The following is a 20,655-nucleotide window of genomic DNA, read 5'->3' as shown; positions in this document are numbered from 1 at the left end:
AGAACTAAAGCTACATTCAATTGTTTGTGCACTCACCCCAACAACTAAGGGCTATATTTATTTAATCATTTTTTTCTACTACAAATATCATCTTCTCCATGAGGAGGTGGCTTTTAAAAATAAAGTGCCATGCTCAGGCTTGGATTTGTGGAAAGGCCACAAAGTTATGTGGCTAAGGCAGCACCTTTTTTTTTTCAGGGCGCATGCTGCCCAGCCATATCTGTAATTCCTCATTCCTACAGACATTTGGAACACTGTTGACCAGATGTGTGACATTATGAATTATTTGAATCTCCCGTGCCCAGTCCTTAGTGCTCGAGTTGTAAGATCTAGTGAGCCCATACTTTCTAGTGAGAATGCATGCTCTGTGGTGGTAGGGCATTTAAGGCAGCAGGAACAAACAAGTGCATAATCTATACGTATGCATACATGCATGCAGCGGTGGTGGTGGGGGGGGATCAGATGTTTGCGGTGTGCAGGAGGCTGCCGGCCTAGGGGCGCAAGATTTGGATATCCAGCGCTGGTTATGTTTACTAAACCAATCTTATCAACAGACTTCAGCTTGAATGGTACAAGTTATTCGATAAAGTTCAAAGCCTTCCACAACTGTGTCCCCCCCCAACAGTATCATGAAGTATGGAGTCAATGGAGATCAGTAGTGGGGTGTGGTAGTTACAGTGGTGTGAAAAACTATTTGCCCCCTTCCTGATTTCTTATTCTTTTGCATGTTTGTCACACAAAATGTTTCTGATCATCAAACACATTTAACTATTAGTCAAAGATAACACAAGTAAACACAAAATGCAGTTTTTAAATGAGGGTTTTTATTATTTAGGGAGAAAAGATATCCAAACCTGTGTAAAAAAGGAATTGCCCCCTGAACCCAATAACTGGTTGGGCCACCCTTAGCAGCAATAACTGCAATCAAGCGTTTGCGATAACTTGCAACGAGTCTTTTACAGCGCTCTGGAGGAATTTTGGCCCACTCATCTTTGCAGAATTGTTGTAATTCAGCTTTGAGGGTTTTCTAGCATGAACCGCCTTTTTAAGGTCATGCCACAACATCTCAATAGGATTCAGGTCAGGACTTTGACTAGGCCACTCCAAAGTCTTCGTTTTGTTTTTCTTCAGCCATTCAGAGGTGGATTTGCTGGTGTGTTTTGGGTCATTGTCCTGCTGCAGCACCCAAGATCGCTTCAGCTTGAGTTGACGAACAGATGGCCGGACATTCTCCTTCAGGATTTTTTGGTAGACAGTAGAATTCATGGTTCCATCTATCACAGCAAGTCTTCCAGGTCCTGAAGCAGCAAAACAACCCCAGACCATCACACTACCACCACAATATTTTACTGTTGGTATGATGTTCTTTTTCTGAAATGCTGTGTTACTTTTACGCCAGATGTAACGGGACGCGCACCTTCCAAAAAGTTCAACTTTTGTCTCGTCGGTCCACAAGGTATTTTCCCAAAAGTCTTGGCAATCATTGAGATGTTTTTTAGCAAAATTGAGACGAGCCTTAATGTTCTTTTTGCTTAAAAGTGGTTTGCGCCTTGGAAATCTGCCATGCAGGCCGTTTTTGCCCAGTCTCTTTCTTATGGTGGAGTCGTGAACACTGACCTTAATTGAGGCAAGTGAGGCCTGCAGTTCTTTAGATGTTGTCCTGGGGTCTTTTGTGGCCTCTCGGATGAGTTGTCTCTGCGCTCTTGGGGTAATTTTGGTCGGCCGGCCACTCCTGGGAAGGTTCACCACTGTTCCATGTTTTTGCCATTTGTGGATAATGGCTCTCACTGTGGCTCGCTGGAGTCCCAAAGCTTTAGAAATGGCTTTATAACCTTTGAAATTGAACTCAGGTGTGAAACCACAGTTAAGTTATTTTTTAACAAGGGGGGCAATCACTTTTTCACACAGGCCCATGTAGATTTGGAGTTTTTTTTCTCCCTTAATAACGTAAACCTTCATTTAAAAACTGCATTTTGTGTTCAATTATGTTATCTTTGACTAATAGTTAACGGTTTTTGATGAGCAGAAACATTTAAGTGTGACAAACATGCAAAAGAATAAGAAATCAGGAAGGGGGCAAATAGTTTTTCACACCACTGTATTTATGGATTTCTGGGGTTCAAATTTATTTTTAAAGCACAAGGAAAAAATAATGAATTTGACCAAATGAAAAAACAAAAAATGTATATAGTAGTTCTCTTTTAAAGCGACAGGATGTTGAGAGGCAGAAATGAAAGTACAAACAATATTGCTAAGGTTAGAAAGTGATAAGAAAATTAAAGTTAAACTTCCCATTTGAGAAGGTACTGTAAGAAAAGGAGCCTTTTTTCAATTATTTTTCAGGAAGCAGTAAGAAGCATTTTATTTATAAATATGTGTAAGCTAAGAAGTTAGTAGCCAGAAGGCATATTATGTAGTCCTGGTTACTTGGCTCCTGGGCTTTACAAGTACTGACTTAAGATACAGTATTTTTTTTTTTTTAAACAGCCTTGTGAATAGCCTTGAGCAAAACATATTTAAGCTTAGTCAATGACTTACAAAAGAACAATGTTACAACATACAATTTATATTTTCTACAGGAATGCCAAGCAAGTAGTGAGCTAGCAACCAGTTTATAAAAGGGTGTTCCTATTTGAAACCATGTTGTAACATTCATGCTTCGAAATATACACTGACAAAAGCAACCAGGAGAAAAAAAAAAGTAGCAGATACACAAGAGCTGCATCTGGTTACTATGGGGACCTGAGACATGACGCAGTTAAAAAAAACAAAAAAAAAACCAGCAGCACTCCAATTTCCCTAGTAATGCAGATTCTCTTGTAAATCACAGAAAAGAAGCTAGAGCTCATATTCAGTATCCCATACGGTATGTAGGTCTATGGCTTTTAGGGTAGTCCATATCAAACGGGCTGGTAAGAAAGAATTGTCCGCCGGCACTTTTGTTCCTTTTCTGTCCCACAACTATCAGACCCTGCTATACACAGCACACTATTTGTTTCAAAAGAAAAATCATGTTATTCAAAACCTTAAACTGTAGAGGCACAAAATATCAGGCAGCTGGGTTTTTTTCCTGGAGATTTGTAATGGCTTCCTATTTGTGTGTAGTACACCTCACGTCTCGGGCACAAGGGTCAGTTAAGGTGAGATTTGTGGTTACTTACATGGTTCCCTAGATATTCCTAGAATTATAACTGAATGGCTGACAAACTAAGGTTTTCCAACATCTATAATCTTGTTATGCACTAAAGGAGGGGGGGGGGCGCTAAGGTTAAAAAATGTAACTCTTAGGCTGGGTTACCCCAACCACGGCCCTTAAAGTAATAGTAACAAAGGTGTTCTAAAGTAAAGAAAATATCATGTACTGTTGCCCTGCACTGGAAAAACTGACGTGTTTGCTTCAGAAGCACTACTATAGTTCATATAAACAAGCTGCTGTGTAGCAATGGTGGAAACTGAAAAAAAAGGCTTTATGGTAGAGGTAAAATAGTGGATAAAAATAACACCATTATGTTATACAGGGCTTATTTGCTATGCTACCTGAGCCTTTTCTCCTTCGAATGGCTGCAAGTAGCTTATTTATATAAACAATAGTGTTTCTGAAGCAAACATACAGTTCTACCAGTGCAGGGCAACACTGCATTATATAACTTAAAACACTAATTTTTTTGATGCTACTGTTCCTTTAAGAAAGGCAAGCCAGGCAATTTGGAGACAACCCTGAACATTGCAGGTTTTTGTTTATATGAAAACAATTGGACTATTTAATGTGACTTATTTTTGTAAAGTATTTCAACAGCATGTGCCATTGGACAATCCCATATAGACAAACCAGCGGGCCACAGAAGATATCTATGTTAAAGAGATACCGACACCAGAAAATAACCTTTTTTTATATCCATCATAACATTATCTTTGAATGCTATTTATAATTTTGTCATAAAAGTATTTGCCTGATGCTTTTACATTACCTTCTTACCCCCAGGTTACACTATGAGGGGGCTGCCATTGTAGACATTTCTTCACCAAAGCAAGAGCAGACATTTTGGGTTGGTTTTGTGGCTAGCTCCCATGTCCTAAAGCCATTATACCTCTCAGCACAAACAGAAGCTATACAAATCAGTGGAAGAACGCTTGCAAAAATATTCTGTGCATATGCTACCGTTAATCATTTCCAATTTAGAAGAGCTACTTTTCTAGAAAGGTTCAAAATTCACAATGCTGAGGTGGCTCACAGATTTTAAGTTTATGACAATGGAAAGACAAAAAAAAAAAAAAAAAAAAATAAAGAATAAAAGTTAAAGGTCTCTATAAACAGATGCCTCACATTTTTAAGATAAAAATAATGTGAAATGTTCCTTCAGATATGAGCTATATATAGGCACGTTAGAAATCCATTATCCAAAAAGCTCAAAAATATGGCAATTCAATGTTTCAGTAGGTGCACTTGATAATTAAGCTAGCATCAACCCACATTGCTATTCAAAACAATGATATCATTTTGGGTTCTACATTTCAGAAAGATTTGTTAACCAAACATTGCAGATGATAAATCCCCTATCTGCATTTTGGCTGCTTCAATATATCCAACACCAGGTTCAATAGACCTCTCCATCCTTCTGTCATCACCTTTTATTATTTTATTTTGTTTAAGAAAAATATTTTCCTTACAAACATGACTTATTCCCTACATGAGGGAAACAAGAGTCAGCCGAGGTAGTTGTGTAAGAGAAAAAATAGTTTTCTTTTTTCGTTTAATCTTTTATTTCATTTTAGGCATATTCACCTTTAGGGCAGCGGCACACCAGGTGTTTGGAATGCTACGGTCCTCTCAGGGATCAAAACACCCTGACCTGCTTCCCATTTTAACAAATACAAAACATGCTGCCTATGGCAAAGTGTTGCAAGTATCACTGGAGAATGAAGAACCGAGTGTTCTCTTATGATATAGACTACAATATACCATAAGCACGGCTGCCAGTGGTTTTGGGGCAATTTAAACAGAGGATTTCCCTAAACAGAGCAAAAGCCTGCACAGCACTAAATTTTAATTGCCATTCCATAAATCTGTTTTGCAATGCTTTCTGTTATTTACAATGTATTTATTATATTTCTTCACTAACCAAGGCAAACAGCACAACTGTACAACAGTAGCAGTGCCTTAACAGAGAACTATGAAAGTCAAGAAGCCTGAAACCATCGGTTACCCTTTGCAAAATATGAAATATGCTCTACCTGTGGTCGCTTTAGGTATTTTTTTTGTAAAAAAAAAAAAAAAAAAATGAAACCACTAATAACACTTTTCTTCTTTGTATATCATCTTCTAGTGCTCTGTAATGCGAGACGAGCATTGATAAATTCCATACCTCCCACCATTTTGAAAATGAGAAAAGGGACAAAGTTGGAGCTCATAGCGAGGTGAAATTCTTTGTCCACACCCCCAATTTACAATGTTCATTTTACAAAATTTGTCAGGTTATGAAAGTTTGAATATATTTGTTTTTTTTTTTTTTAGTTATAACAGTTTTGCTAATGAAAGTGAATTACCCTTTTAGCTGCAAGTCTAACTTTTCCCAAGGGACCTATTATCTTATATTGTTAAAATTACTTATATTCTCATTTAGACATTGTTACAAAAGTATCTTATCTTCTGCTGTGGCTGTTCTGGGCTCTCTGCCAAAAGCCAATTAAGTTCGAAACTTTGTTTCTTTTTCTGACTTTCCAGTACAAACGAGGGACTGCGGTTTCAGCGGTCAAAAGAGGGACTGTCCCTCTAAAAACGGGACAGTTGGGAGGTATGAAACCTACAAATATTATATTAGGTGAGTGAAAATCTTCTATGGGAGAGATTAAAAAATTTGAGGAAATAAGAGCAATAAGACAAGGTTCCTTTGACTTATTTAGAAAGGTCTGGTCAAATTGGGATTCCTATACTAATGTGCAAGTTGTACCAATACTTTGAATGTTCTGAACTACCCTCTCAAACAATTCCCCTTACTACTTCTAATGTGATTCATCTGTACCTTTCCCCTCCCATGCCTGCTCATATGGTTGATGTACCCGTATGTATCTTTTATCTGCAATATCTACGTGCCAATATTGATGTACTCAACTTCCCCCCCCTTTCCCTCTTGCTTTCTGTACCCCTCCCTACTTTTCCCCTTTTTGTTAAAATTGCAATAAAGAAAGAATTTACAAAAAAATATTATATTAGGCCCAACAAAATCTGTAGTACAAATATATATCAAAATACAAGGCATACAGCATGTGCTAGATAATTATTGATTATTGGCCTCTTTTTTTAAGGTTTACTTTTATTGGTTCAGGGAAATGTATTTGTGGTCACAATCAGCAAATGGTTAGTGATAGGACAGTAGTAACAACTGCTATAGGACAGATGCCATGGGTTACTTTATATTAACAGTACGCTAAAGCACAAGTACTTGTAATGCTTCCCTTTCTTTTCCGAGGAGATGCCTTAAAGGAAAAACTATACCCCCAAAATGAATACTTAAGCAACGGATAGTTTATATCATATTAAAGAATCTTACCACACTGGAATATATATTTAAGTAAATAGTCCTTTTACATCTCTTGCCTTGAACCCCCATTTTGTGATGGTCTGTGTGCTGCCTCAGATCACCTGACCAGAAATACAACTCTCACTGTAACAGGAAGAATTGTGGAAGCAAAATACGGAACTCGGTCTGTTAATTGGCTTATGTGACCTAAGAAGTATAGTTTGTTAGGTATGTTTGTGTGCACAGTGAATCGTACGATCCCAAGTTTTGCAAATCCCGACTTGAGGATGAACAAGCAATGCTTTTTAACCCTTTCTGAACTGGACTTCTGGTCCATTTTACTTGGAAAGAATTGACAATGATCAGCTATCAGTTCTGGATAAATTACGGACCTGGCTTACTGCCAAATAAATTAATAAAATAAAATGTACATTTGGGTGGTGCCAAATAAGGGTTATGATTGACTATTAGTAGCCCCTTTGTGGAATGGCAGCCTACAGGAGACTCTGCTTGGCGCTATACTTAGTTTTTATGCAAATAAAACTTGGGAATTCAAAAGTAATCACCTGCTTTGAGGCTACTGAGAGCAACATCCAAGGAGTTGGGGAGCAACATGTTGCTCACGAGCTACTGGTTGGGGATCACTGGGCTATAGTAATAAGCCTTAAAATGAATTATTAAAAAAAAGTATACTTCTTTATTTATATTACAAAACAATATCGGTTAGGTCAGTCTCCATCACCCATGAACTTTTTATAATCTTTGATGATCTCTATGCCAGAAAATACACCGTACTTCATATATTGTATGTGTAAGAGAAAGGGCATGGATGAAAAGGACACAGGTTAGAAGGCAAAATTCAAGGGAGCACATAAGGAAAAGGGAAGTTTACTGAGAAGCAGAAGGTTTATGGGAGCAGAAGGCACAAAAGTTTATAATAAAGAGGGAGTCAGAACACCAGTTCACTCCTCCCCACCCTACTGTAGAACCCCAATGAGCCTAGACGAGCCTCATTCACTTTATTGTTTTCCAAATACCACAGATTTATAATGTATGGGTGAACTTTAATCTGACGGCCAGTTTGCCCTTTATGATTGGTACACAATGTTTCTGTAAAGCATGAGCAACTGTCACAGGCTTCCAGAAATATCATACCAACAAAATACATTCATTTCCTGCACTAAAGGAACCGAGGGTTGTACGATCAAGAGGAAAGATCCTTTTGCTGCCTCTTGTCCCATCATACCAGCCTGAGTGATTTAATTTTGTAGCAAAATTATCAATCTTATGCAAAAATATTCTATGAACAACAAAATAAATGTCAAGAATCATTCACATTTTCTCTATAGTGGCCTGATTATACAACATGCTCATGGGCTAGATTAGGTTTAATTGATGTCTTACACAAGTCTTTGGAGTCCTGCCATACATTTGCCACATATAGAATACTGCAAAAAAAAAATCACACCAATATAATCATTTCCCTGGTGAGAAAACACCATTTGATGATTATTCAAGATTTTTTTCCCCTTAAATAAATCCCACTCCACAAGGAAAAAAAAAAATACATTTCACACATAGTGTGATTCATTTACACATGTATTAAAAAATGCCAAAGCTCCAGTTACTCCACAATTAAAAAAAAAAAAAATCAGCTTTTGTGTAAAAATGAAGACATGGTTCTATTGTTAAATACATATTACCCCATATACTGTGAAAAGTAAATAAAGCACTGCACGTAGACTTGGGAATATAGATGATCATGCTCTACTTTTCCTTTACAGACATTTTGAAATGAGTGCTAGTCTCCGTTTGAAATTTAGCCTTTGTCTGACAATAAGTGCACAACGTTTAAATCAATACCAATGTAGTTAAGGCTATAAAATGTTCCTTTATGGAGGGAAAATGATTGACTGCCCTGAGGTATATGCCCTGAAAAAAACACTTGACTCTTGAGCACCGAGGAGATTTTTTTTAACTTCCTTGGTTTCCAGGTTTGGCAAACTGTATATCTGCAGTACAGTCAGTGTTAACCTGCAGCTTTGCTAGACACGTTTTCAGAATTCAGAAAGTAAAAATCAGAAGAGACTTTTCGGCAAACAGTCCTTTAAATATTCCCCACATTAGAAGCACATACACAATCTACTACCCCAGCACACATTGTACCACCTCCAATCTCCTTGCCTTCTTGCCAGTTTGATAGTAGGGTGCAGAGGGGGGGGTCAGGAACTCAGCTGCTCTGACGTACAGGCTTTGCAGATGCTGAGGACATGCACGGTACCAGGAAATGCTGTGCAGCTCTGAATATGGCACTAATTAGCAGAATTAATCTTCACGCTTCCCATCTCTTGCCATTGTGTTTTAATTAGCAGCTTCCATCTCCTAGAGTGTTTGTGCATGTGTATGTATACATATACAGTAACTGCACCCATGTGCCTTTCCCAAAACCTTCTAGACTCCTTTTAAAATTATAATCTCTTTTTTTAAATTAAAATTTCCATTTTTCTTCAGCTAAAGAACTGCCATTGGAGGCTCAGACTTGCAGGTGCCAAAACATTCTCCCTGATATTACATTTCAACCTGTCTCTGCTCATCTTGCATCAAGCTTTTATACTGCAGTCCTGCCATGTGTTTTTGACAAAAGCCTTTCTTAAGCAACCATTTATCATTAAGGTCTTTAGACAAGGTTAATAAAAGCTTTGTTGCTTTAATGTCTCGCCCACTTTAATTTACAAAATGCCATGCGCCATGACTAAAGAAAGGGCAGTTTGCAATCACACCATAAAGTCTCACCCCTGGGACTTTCAGGTAATTGCAGCGCTCATTAAAAAAAAACAGTTTTAATTATTAATTGACCGTGTCAGAGTTGTCCTTTGAAGTCAATTTTATTTTTCTCTCTCTTTGAAAAAGCATTTTGATTTGTGACTGACCTTACAGAAATAAGTTTTAAGGCACAATTTTCAGAAAGGCCCGTAAACACAAGTGGTATATACTCAAATGCAGACATTGCTCCCACAAGTTGCTTATAATGGAATAAAATAGGCCTATAGAATAGTCTTGCCTTTGTTCCAAGTTTATCAGACCATAGTCAGTATAAGTTGGGCTGGCCTGAGAGAATGCTCTACAACAGGGGTCCTACAGGAGGCTTTATTTGGAAGTACACCTGGTTTTTATGCAACCAAAACTTCCCCCCCCCCAAGCCAGGAATTCAAAAATAAAGTAGAAGGAAAGCTACTGAAGTAGTTTATGGCCAAAAGATTAGCCACAAAAGTGCAAGCTAGAACACTATTTATTCTGCAGAATGCTTTACCACATCTGAGTAAACAGCTGGAGAAGCTATGTCATATTAGTTTGGGGTGACCACTTGCTGCCCGAGTCTCTCCCTGTTCACGCATAGCACTGGGCAGATTACAGCAATTAGAGGAGGAGGAAGAAAAGAGCAAACTGAGCATGCTCATGCCCTAGCCCTGGAGGTTTATGCTGAAAACAGTCTGAAGGAAAGAAATGCTATGTTTCTTTTGACAGAGGACTCAGAGCAGCATTACTTTGAGGGTTTACTGGTGTATTTAGATAGACCTTTCAGATAAAGCTTACTTAACTTTAGCCTTTCCTTCTCCCAGGCCAATGGGAGTAACATCCAAGGGGTTGGTGAGCAACAGGTTGCTCAGGAGCCACTGGTTGGGGATCACTGCTCTATAGGTTTCAAAAACCAAACAGCCACTGTCCTTGTCAAAGATGCAACTGCAATAACCATTGACACTTATACTGTATTGATATGTTTATATCATTTATATGGGAGACAATGGCAGCATAGAAAAACAGCCAGTAGAAATGGTCCAGAAACTATAGGGCATAGGGAAAGAATATTTTTTTATTGAATATACAAATAAAATAAATATGATACAAATCAGGTTCTACCAGAACCTCTGTCTATGTCTCTAGCTCATAATACCTTTAAGAATAATGCACGATCAGCAGCTAGGATGTTAAAAATAAAAAAAACAAGGTGCCTTCCGCAAAAGGACTTAAATACATGGGCACATTTATCATGACTGGGCAAATTTACACCTGTGCAGTAACCCATAGCAACCAGTGATTTTTTGTGTGTGTGTTTAACAAAAAAACCTCTGCCAAATGTGCAAAATAGGAAAACATTGTCTTTTTCAAGCCACAGGAGATGTAGACAGCACTGAATCTGAATGGGCTGCTTAACCTTTTAAAAAAAAAAACTGCAGGCAAATAACACTAAGCAGAGACAGCAAATTGTAAGAACAGTAGCAAGTGTAGAGCCATGAAGGATGATGAGAGGGGGCAGATGTGCTGAAAAAGCAAGTGTGATTGTCGTCAGCAGGAAGTGCATCTGACCGTACCACAAGGATAAAGAATGCAATGCTCATACAGTGTATCACTGAGCCACTGAATAGGCGGTAGGGCTATGAGGACACTGATAACCCCGGGGTCTGGCACACATGCCCTATTGTCTCTGCCCTTATGAAACACATCAATGAAATTCTCTGTCTGGGAACCACTGCACCAGACTGCAATAATTGGGAGCAATTAGTGGATCCATCAACATGAATAAACATTCACAAAGAAATTACTTTTCATTTTTCACAAAGACCGAAGCTTATTGTGAGTTGGGGAAGGGGTCAATTTCTTAACCATTACAAAATATGGCATTATATTTAGATGAAATAGGGCACAATGAGCATATAGTAACACTGGAGTTTCTCAGTTTTCTTCGGCTTTGCTTCAGGGTATGTAGTGCAATGTGGGAATGAAGTTGGACACGTGAAGTTTGGTTGACAGCATGTGTATCTGCTGTATGATTTTGAGCGTGGGAAATGTATGGTTCAATCCAAATAGCCTCCCGATTGTCGCTTGTGCTTTTGTAATCGCTAGTTTTGGTTAAATGGGCATCGCATGCACACAAGCAGAAAATGGAGACAGTAAGTCTGTTTCCTATAGTGCTAGAACACTTATAAACCACTCTGTTGCTAATCGATTTTCTAAGTCCAGCCCTAAAGGGACAATCCGACATTGAAAAGTAGAAAAACAAAAGAAGAGGAGAGCAAAGTGCTGGAGGTCAGGTACATTGTGATGGAGATCTCAGCACTCAGATTAGATTGATAGTTCAAATGTAAAGATAATCGATACTAGAGGCTAAAATAAATTGAATCAAGTCTAAATGTTAAAACAAACATCACAAGCATTCCCTCCTCTAGATCCTGTGTGTAATGTGGGGACAAACTTCTACTGCATGAAGCAATATTTTGAAATATTGATTCAGAATGAATAATGCTGAAGGTTGTAAGCGTCTGACCAAGATACACGAATATCTGTAAGTTGATTTGCCACAACCCGTCAGCAAACTTCTTACATTAGCCTGGTATCCAACCAATCACCCAAATTGCCATCTATGTGGGTGTGGTCAAACTTTTGTCATTTGGTGGCTTGGTGCAGGCCTGGACTGGCAAATGGCGGAGGGGCTGCTGTAAGATGCCATTGGCAGTCACTATTTATTTGGCCTGTGAGGGCTGTTTGGTCCTCTGTGTATTTGAAATGCCAGTAATATCAATGGAGGGCACTAATGTACCAATAGTATGAAAGAATTTATTTAAATACAGGTGCAAAATAGCCCAAAGAATGCCCCCATACTAGGGATGCACCAAATCCACTATTTTGGATACGGCCGAACCCTTCACGAAAGATTTGGCCGAATAACGACCTGAATCCGAATTTGCATATGCAAATTAGGGGTGGGAAGGGGACACATTTTTTACTTCCTTGTTTTGTGACAAAAATGCACGTAATTTCCTTCCCTGCCCATAATTTGCATATGCAAATTGGGATTCAGATTTGGTTCGGCCGAATCCGAATCCTGCTGAAAAAGGCAGAATCCTGGATTCGGTGCATCCTACCCCATACAAGGCAAAACAATAGACAATCTCATAGAGAGGGCCTGCATGCCAAAAAAAACAGACAAAGTGGTATTGCAAAAGATCTATATTTACAAAATAAACAATCACAAAAAAAGTCAGTTTGTCATAATACAAAACTGTCAGCAAAATGCACAATTTAAGCATTCGGGAATTGCCCTTGAGAAAGGCTTATTGTCGAAACGTTGGGGGTAATTCTCATTCTGTGGTAAAGGTATCTGCTTCCTTTTTCTGAACACCTGCTTTTGACTAAATTTGGGTGGTATGTATGCTTGAGTTGTGCATTTTACTGAGTTTTGTCTTACTTTGTATTATGACCAAACTAACTTTTTTCTGTGATTGCTGGAGCAAAGGGGTGATATATCACATATACTGGTAAGAGAAAAACAGCAGGGCAGCCTTAACACATTAAAAGGCCATAAATAAGATTCTCTGGCTAGCCTATGGACTCATATATATTTAGGGGAAAGGCATGTTAATGCAGTTAAAGGCAGAGAAAGTAATGAATTTACTATACCAAAGCTTTTACTCATGACAATTCTGACACCTAGGTAAGGAAGGGCTAGGTAAGAGCAACAGACCATCTGCTCATGAATACTGATGGGCAAATAAATTCGGCAGACATGGATTTGCGGTGAATTTTCGGATTTTGCCGTCTGCAAATGTTTTTGCAAAACTGCGTTGGAAATTCGTCTGGAGAAAAATTCGGCGAGACAAAACATTTTGTGCGTCATTATTCGGACGCCCATTGACTAATGCATTTGGACAAAATAGTCACGCATATAAAAATTGCAGCTCATTGACTTCACCGTTTCTCGCAAATTTTTGCCGTTTAGTGAATTTGCCCATCACTACTCATGAACACCATAAGTGTATTGCATGAGTGTGTATATTATGTTATATGACTCAAACATGTAAAACATTTAGATAGTATTCAGAGTTCTATGCTCATTGTTTTATAATGTGTATAAAGTGCAGCATATGCTAAATACATGTACAAGATGTCAGTACCTAAATTGGCATGTTTATTCAATAAAGAAGATTCTCGCGTGCAATCACAGAACAACCTGGAAGGTATAGCAAAACTCAGCAGCCATTACTCAACAAGAGCAGAGGAATTCAATCTTATACAATTGCATTTTATAAGATATGGCTTATGATGGGCTGCAGTGCTGCTTGAACTCTATTCAATAAATAAACCATCACTGTTGCTTAGAGATAAAAAGCAGATTGGAGTTTTTTTTAGTTTAAAGGGGAACTATCTCAAAATTGAAAATTTTATATAAGCTTAATCATAATGAAATAAGAAACTTTCTAGATACAATCAATTAAAAATTCTGTACGGTTTCTGAAATAATCAAGTTTATCATCACTATTCCGCGTTCAGCATCTGTTTCACTTCATACTCTTTTTGGGTGTCAGATAATCATGGATAGTTAGATCCAATATATCTTATGGGTTTGGGGGTCTTATGTATTAGAGCTCACTCTATTAAAATCACCAGACATGTCTCTCTACATGCAGAATTTGTGCAAAAGGCAGTTATTTTGTTAGATTTTGTTTGTACTGGAATCAGTTACCGTATATACTCTAGTATAAGCCAACCCGAGTATGAGCTGAGGTACCTAATTTTACCTACAAAAACTGGGAAAACTTAATGACTCGAGTATAAGCCTAGGGTGAGAAATGCATTGTTGGTGGAGTGCATGGAAGTAGTAGTTCAGCTACAGCTGGAGGGCTGCAAACTGTTACACAACATAACATATTTCTTTATGCAAGTTCCTGGAGTCAAAACATTCCTTTTCATTGAAGGGAAAGGGAATGAGACAGAAGGCAAGGTTGTGGCAGACTTGCAGGTTTGCTAGGAACTTCCAGCAGTCTGATCAGAGGCTTAAGCTCGGGTTTCACTGGCAAATGAATGAGAGCCTCCCACAGCTCGAGTGCTGCACTGAAGTCAAATTCCCTCCTTCCTCAGTAACACACAAACTTGCAGCCGCTCGCCCGCACTCCCTGCACATTTCTTGATAATTCCGCCTGCTCGGACTCTTGTGAGGACGGAAAAGTGTCCTAATTTACTCCCGAGTATCAGAGCCCCCCCCCCCCGTGTCCACGTTGGCTGGTCTCTTCCAACACAACTTTACATGGGTTTGCGATCCTGTGCTGTGCCTCTGGGAAGCGCTCACTTACTTTGAACCCAAGGTTCTAAGGCAAAGAGAACGTGACATATAATCTCTTCACTCGGCTTATACTCGAGTATATATGGTATTTGAGTGAGCTCGAATACATCTGCTAGGAAAGGAAGCCCCCTATAAGATATATTGGATCTAATTGTCAGTGAATATCTGACACCCAACTGCTGCATAAAGACAGAATGAAGAGAACAGATGCCGAGAGGGGAATAGTGAACATAAGCTTGATTATTTAAAAAATGATGCAGACTATTTAATTGATTGTATTTACAAAGTTTCTCATTTCAGTATGCTGAAGCTTATATTAAATTTTCATGTTCGCTATAGTTCCCCTTTGCACATAAAAATCTATGCCATATCTAAGCAAAGCATCAAAAGGGCAAACTAAATGGCAGGGTACTTATAAGAGATTGATAATTTCATCATGTTTGACTTTTCAGAAAGTGCAATGGTTCTCCTGTCGCCTCATAAACAGGTTACTTAGCTCCCTTCAAATGCAGCTGTGACAACAAGTTAGCTGGTCAGGGAATATAACACAAGGCAAGGAGTCAAATGGAGTCTGCTGTAATTGCTACTTGCAGTGATATTTAAAAACACTGCGGCACAGAAAACTGCAAGCCCCATACATTTACTGCAGGTGGGGGACATTAATTTGAAGCGTTTTTTGTCACAATTGCATTCTAATAAAACCACAACCCAAAAGGGAGAGGGGATTTTGACACTGGCCAATTTGCTAAAAGGTTTCTGCTGGCTGCAACTGCTTGAAAATGCTGAAGGCAGTTGTTTTATCACAAAATAAATAAACCTAGATATTCCAATTGCTATAAAGATAAAAACACACAGATATAGGATCTATTATCCAGAAAGCTAAAAATCATCAAAACATTAAAAACCATTAGGATTGTTTTACCAACAATATGGATTCATGCAGTATAGTCACTATTAGTTATGGTTTAACAGTTACAAGAAAATTATAATTACTTGCTTAAAATGGACTGTATGGGAGATGACCATCCCATTATTTGCAGCTTTCTGAAAACCGTGTAAATAAAATTTAAATTTACCAAATTAGGCAGAAAGCAGATAATAGTGCATGCTTCATATAAAGGCTCACACAATCAAGTTTCTACCTTGGCAACGCCTTCAGGCCATATAAACAATGACAGTCTACCAACAACAGTTTGTATTAAATATCACATTTATAACTTTTTATTAAAATTTACCAGTTGGATGCCTTCAATCCCCATGCAAGACAGTACATTCATGAAAGATGAAACTTACCTATAAAAAGAAAAAAACAAATTTAGTAATTATATATATTTTTTATATTACACAAGAGCCATGAATATCTTACAAATTTTCAGTGATGTCATTTCTGACATACCACTCACTGAAACTTGTATGTATATATACAGGTATGGGATCCGGAAACCAGTTATCCAGAAAGTTCCGAATTATAGAATGTGTCTGCCAATTTTAAATAATTACATCTACATTGGCTTTATTTAATATTTACATTAGTTTCTAGTTGAGTTAAAGCGGACCGGTCACCCAGACGTAAAAAGCTGTGTAGGGACCTATAGGATATCCTATCCCTATAGAGTTAATTCCCTACCTTTTGTATGTAGTTCTCTTTTCCCTTGTTATTGGGCCAAGCCCTTGTAACTGGTAAAGTGTAACACCCTCACCTATTGGACAAAGAGTGTAATGACATTCCCCTGCCGCACTGCTATATAGTGTTGTGCAGAGAGTGTCCTCTTCCTCTTTGGCTCCTGGTGCTGCTGCTAGGTGAATCCCCATTGAGCCTGGGATCACCATAGGCCCCAGTAAGCATTTACCCCAGAGGGACCCGACACCTTTGGTGCTAAGTCGGGACCAGGTAACCCCGTGAACGAGGAACAGCTAATATAGTAAGATCTTGTTATAGACTCTCTAGGAGAGTAAGACAGAGAGGTGTAGCAGAAAGAGCAGTTGTCGCTCCAACGAGGATTGTAGGAGGAAGTAGCTTTCCCACAAGGCCTGTTTGCCTTTAGAGCAGGGAACTCAGTTGATAGGCATCTAGGTTAGCAAAGGACTACCTGTACCCTACCTGATCGATCCCGATCCCCTCACTGGCAACGTCGGTTGAACTGGGAATTGATGTACACCTATCTGCATTATCCTTTGGGAGTCGCTTCTGTCTGACTTTGAGCCTTGTAATGTCCAAAGTGATTACATCTGCTGTGTCCTATACATTTTTGTAAGTAAACCTGTGGTCATTTGCCTCTGGCATAATAAATCTGTGCTCCTGTTTTACTATCCAAGAACCTCCTGGCGTCCATTATTCTATTTTTACACTTATATGTTTGTGAGTTGTAGTTTAACTACAGTTTAAAGGGGAAGCTTCCATTTGGCGAAGGCTCTGCCCTGGGTGAGGATTCACAATGTAACCCATGCTCACTACCTAGCTGGTCAACCTTAACTCCTAATTGGCAGAATAGGCCAGGAAAGTGTTACAGCTGTATAATAAAAGTCATTTTCAAATTAAACATGAAATCCAAATTCTTTTTTTTATTAAAGCATTTATAGCAGTTGTTAAAATTCTCAGCTGTCAATCAAATATTGCCTGCTCCGCCTCCATTCAGCACTTACTCGATGTCACTGCACTCCCCACATTCCCCCTCTTTTCACCATTTACTTACTGTATGTATCAGTGCATGGGGATGGACATCAGGTCCCCTATTCTGATGCACAAACAAGATTTTGAGATGATGCCAGGCTTGCCTTAATAACAAGATTCAAAGAATTTATATAGTGTAATTAAATTTTATTTTGCTGGAATAACGTGATAAAATAGGATTTGGAATATTTTTTTGGGTGACAGGTCCCCTTTAAGGTATGAAGATCCAAGTTACAGAAAGATCCATTATCCAGAAAACCCCAGGTCCCAACCATTCTGGATACCAGGTCCCATACATGTTAACTTAAAGTTGTCACATTTTAGTGCCATTACTAGTTGCCCACTGTGACTGCAATTACAAAAGTTACTATACCTTTACATAAAAAGGTGTTTTTGCACACAGAATCACAGAATGAACAGAATACCTGAAAACAGCTAGCACATGCAATATATAAGCATACAAGTCACCACCAAGTCCATACTAAATTTACAGAAACCAGATTCATAAAAAAAACATCAATGCAGGACTAAATCAAGTTAAACTGCAGTAATGCGTATGATCATAATAGACGTCTGTCTAAATACAAAAAATTCTCTTTTGCATAAATAAGGGATTTGTATCAGAAATATGTTTAATATCTTAGGTCAAGTGCTGCTAAAACTAAAAAGATTAGCTTGGAGGCTTTACACACACACATACTAAAATAATGCAAGCGTGCGTTAAAAACTGTGCATATAAAATTTCATAAAATACACTTTTTTGTTTAATCAGTGTTTTACTTATGAGGCATTTACACCTATAGGGTTAGACAAATTTGTGCCCCGACTAGAAGATGCTAATCCCTATTAATATGCAAAATCCCCAATGGGGTACCTACAAGAGGTGTAAAATGAAGATGGGTGAACCAAAGCAGAGCAGATTATCTTAGAATTGATCGGATACATGGGCAAGAGTTATAATGAGCTTTAAACCGTTTTTAAAATGTTGGGAGAAAACGTAGTTTAAAATTACGTTTTTTTCGCTTGAAAGATACATTTATAGAAGTGTCTGTAGAACGGTCTCTCTTTCATGAAAGAATAAAAAGAGGCGGTTGAGTGGGAATGTAGGCGGATTTTGTAGGCTAGGCCCGGTGACGGACCACATGATGTAGGGACCGGGAAGGATGACAGGACTGATGAAGTGGCTTATCGCCATGTCATTCACTTCAATATCCTGTCCGGGTTTCCTAATTGGTAATCCGGCAGGTATTTTTCACCCAAACAGCCATTCCGAAAACCAGGCTGTCTGGGTGAAATCTGGACAGGTGGCAACCCTAGTTCTGTCCCCTACCCATTTGCATACCTCCCTGTCCATGACCTGCTTGCACACTGCTAATAACCCCCTTCCCCACAGCCCTGCTTTGCAGACCGTTCCCTAGATTGCCAGAGCTGGGGACCAGACGGGTGATTTATACAACAGTCAAAATCTCCCGCCCAGTCCTCAGTTCAGATGTGGCTAGGGGCCCGGGCCATTGTGGCCTGCCCACAAATCCGGGCCTGGACATGGCATTAAAATCTTGCATGCCATTGCAACTCATCCATTAGGGTTTTTTTCTGCACTTCTTTTCCTGCCTGAACCCACTTGCCCCTTTTATTCTTCCCATTGACTTTCATAGATTATGCCAGGTCTGAAGTGCTCTAAAATAATGGCACCAAATCCTTTGTTTGGGATTCTGCCTTTTTCATCAGGATTCGGACGAATCCTTCTGCCCGGCCAATCCGAATCCTAATTTGCATATGCAAATTGCGTGACTTTTTGTCAGAAAACAAGGAAGTAAAAAATATTTTCCCTTTCCCACCCCTAAATTTCATATGCAAATTAGGGTTCGGATTCGGTTCGGTATTCTGCCGAATCTTTCGCGAAGGATTCAGGGGTTCGGCTGAATCCAAAAAAGTGGATTTGGTGCATCCCTAATATTTAGATTTAGAAACACATCATAATGGCTTCAGTTCACTTTAGAGACATTTTTCAGGCCAATTAACAACTCATTAGGAGGATTTTTTTCTCAGCAGTAAATCACCATCCTGTTGTTCGAGCTAGATCACCATAACATTGCAGCCTCTTGATTCTTTAATTAATCATTAGATTGACAAACAATGTATTATTCTCCTACAGAGAACCACTCAGTTTCATAAAGCAAAGACGCTCCTAGAGTTTCTGGGTTCCCAATGATAACCCCCTACCAAGGCACATTTGGTTTTATAATGCCACAATCCCAAATAACTGGTTGCATTGCTGGAATAATCTACTCTCTTTGCAGTAAAACCTGGATGCACCTCTAATTCTGCCAGAAGCTGTACAATTTACTCAAGCGGTAAATACATTACTGATACAGAACACAGTTTATCCAAGCACTCTGTTAATAAATTCAGTTAATTTCTTAAGCAGGAACACACTCATAAATCCAAGACTTTATCTGACAATGAAAATATAAAACTCACTAGCCCAAAGCGCTCTGGAAAACACACACACACACACACACACACACACACACACACATATACATATACATATACATATACACACACATACATATACATACATACATACATACATATATAAAACTCAGTGGTCTGCAAGGCCAGCACATGATAGTGAGAAGTGATGAGACAACAAAGAACGGTCAGTAAAATAACATTGTCAGAGGAAAAAAAAAAAGACAGAATGCGTAAGCACAATGCAAGGACTGTGAAGGGAATAAATAAATAAATAAATAGAAGAATGAAGGGAGAGGACAACTGGAATAGACAAAGCAAAAAGGAAAAAAAAATTATGTAGAGGAAAAAAATAAGAGAAACCAGTTTAATCTTTATCTGACATTCTTTTCTGTTTGCAACTGAAAATAAAGTTCTCCATCAGGAGAGTTGCCCAAGCAAAGAGACAACATGACCATCCCTTGGTTATTGATTAGATAACATCAGAGTCATCCAGTAAGGACCACATACAAAGCCTGAAGGGATTTTTTTATTCACCAATCAATATTCAACAGGATCTTGCCTCATGCTGGACCTGCAGAGTGAAGGCAAAACTGCAACTACCCTTGCTCACATCACCTTCCATTCAACTGAGAGGTAGGCTTACCACTCTAAAACAGAAGAAGCGCTTGGGCAAGTAGTGAAAGATTTTAACTAAACCCAGTTGCTTTAGAATTACCACTGTCAGATATTGATAAACACAATAGATCTTGTAATGTTAGCAATATTTGCAATTTGGTTTAATTAAAACATGGAGCCTTTTCAATATATCTACCTGGAAAGGTAGTAATGCATAGTTCCTTAAAGGGGTTGTTTACCTTTAAATTAACTATTAG

General features: G+C 38.6%; 1 protein-coding gene across 5 annotated transcripts in view; it reads right to left on the bottom strand.

Moving 5' to 3' along the window:
* cadm1.L (cell adhesion molecule 1 L homeolog) overlaps window positions 1-20,655 on the bottom strand; it is a 126,434-nt gene that overhangs the window by 86,785 nt on the left and 18,994 nt on the right.

Source organism: Xenopus laevis, chromosome 7L (assembly GCF_017654675.1).
Source record: "Xenopus laevis strain J_2021 chromosome 7L, Xenopus_laevis_v10.1, whole genome shotgun sequence".
NCBI classification, from domain to species: Eukaryota; Metazoa; Chordata; class Amphibia; order Anura; family Pipidae; genus Xenopus; species Xenopus laevis.
Note: the sequence above shows the minus strand (reverse complement) of the source record. Positions and strands in the feature narration are given on the sequence as shown.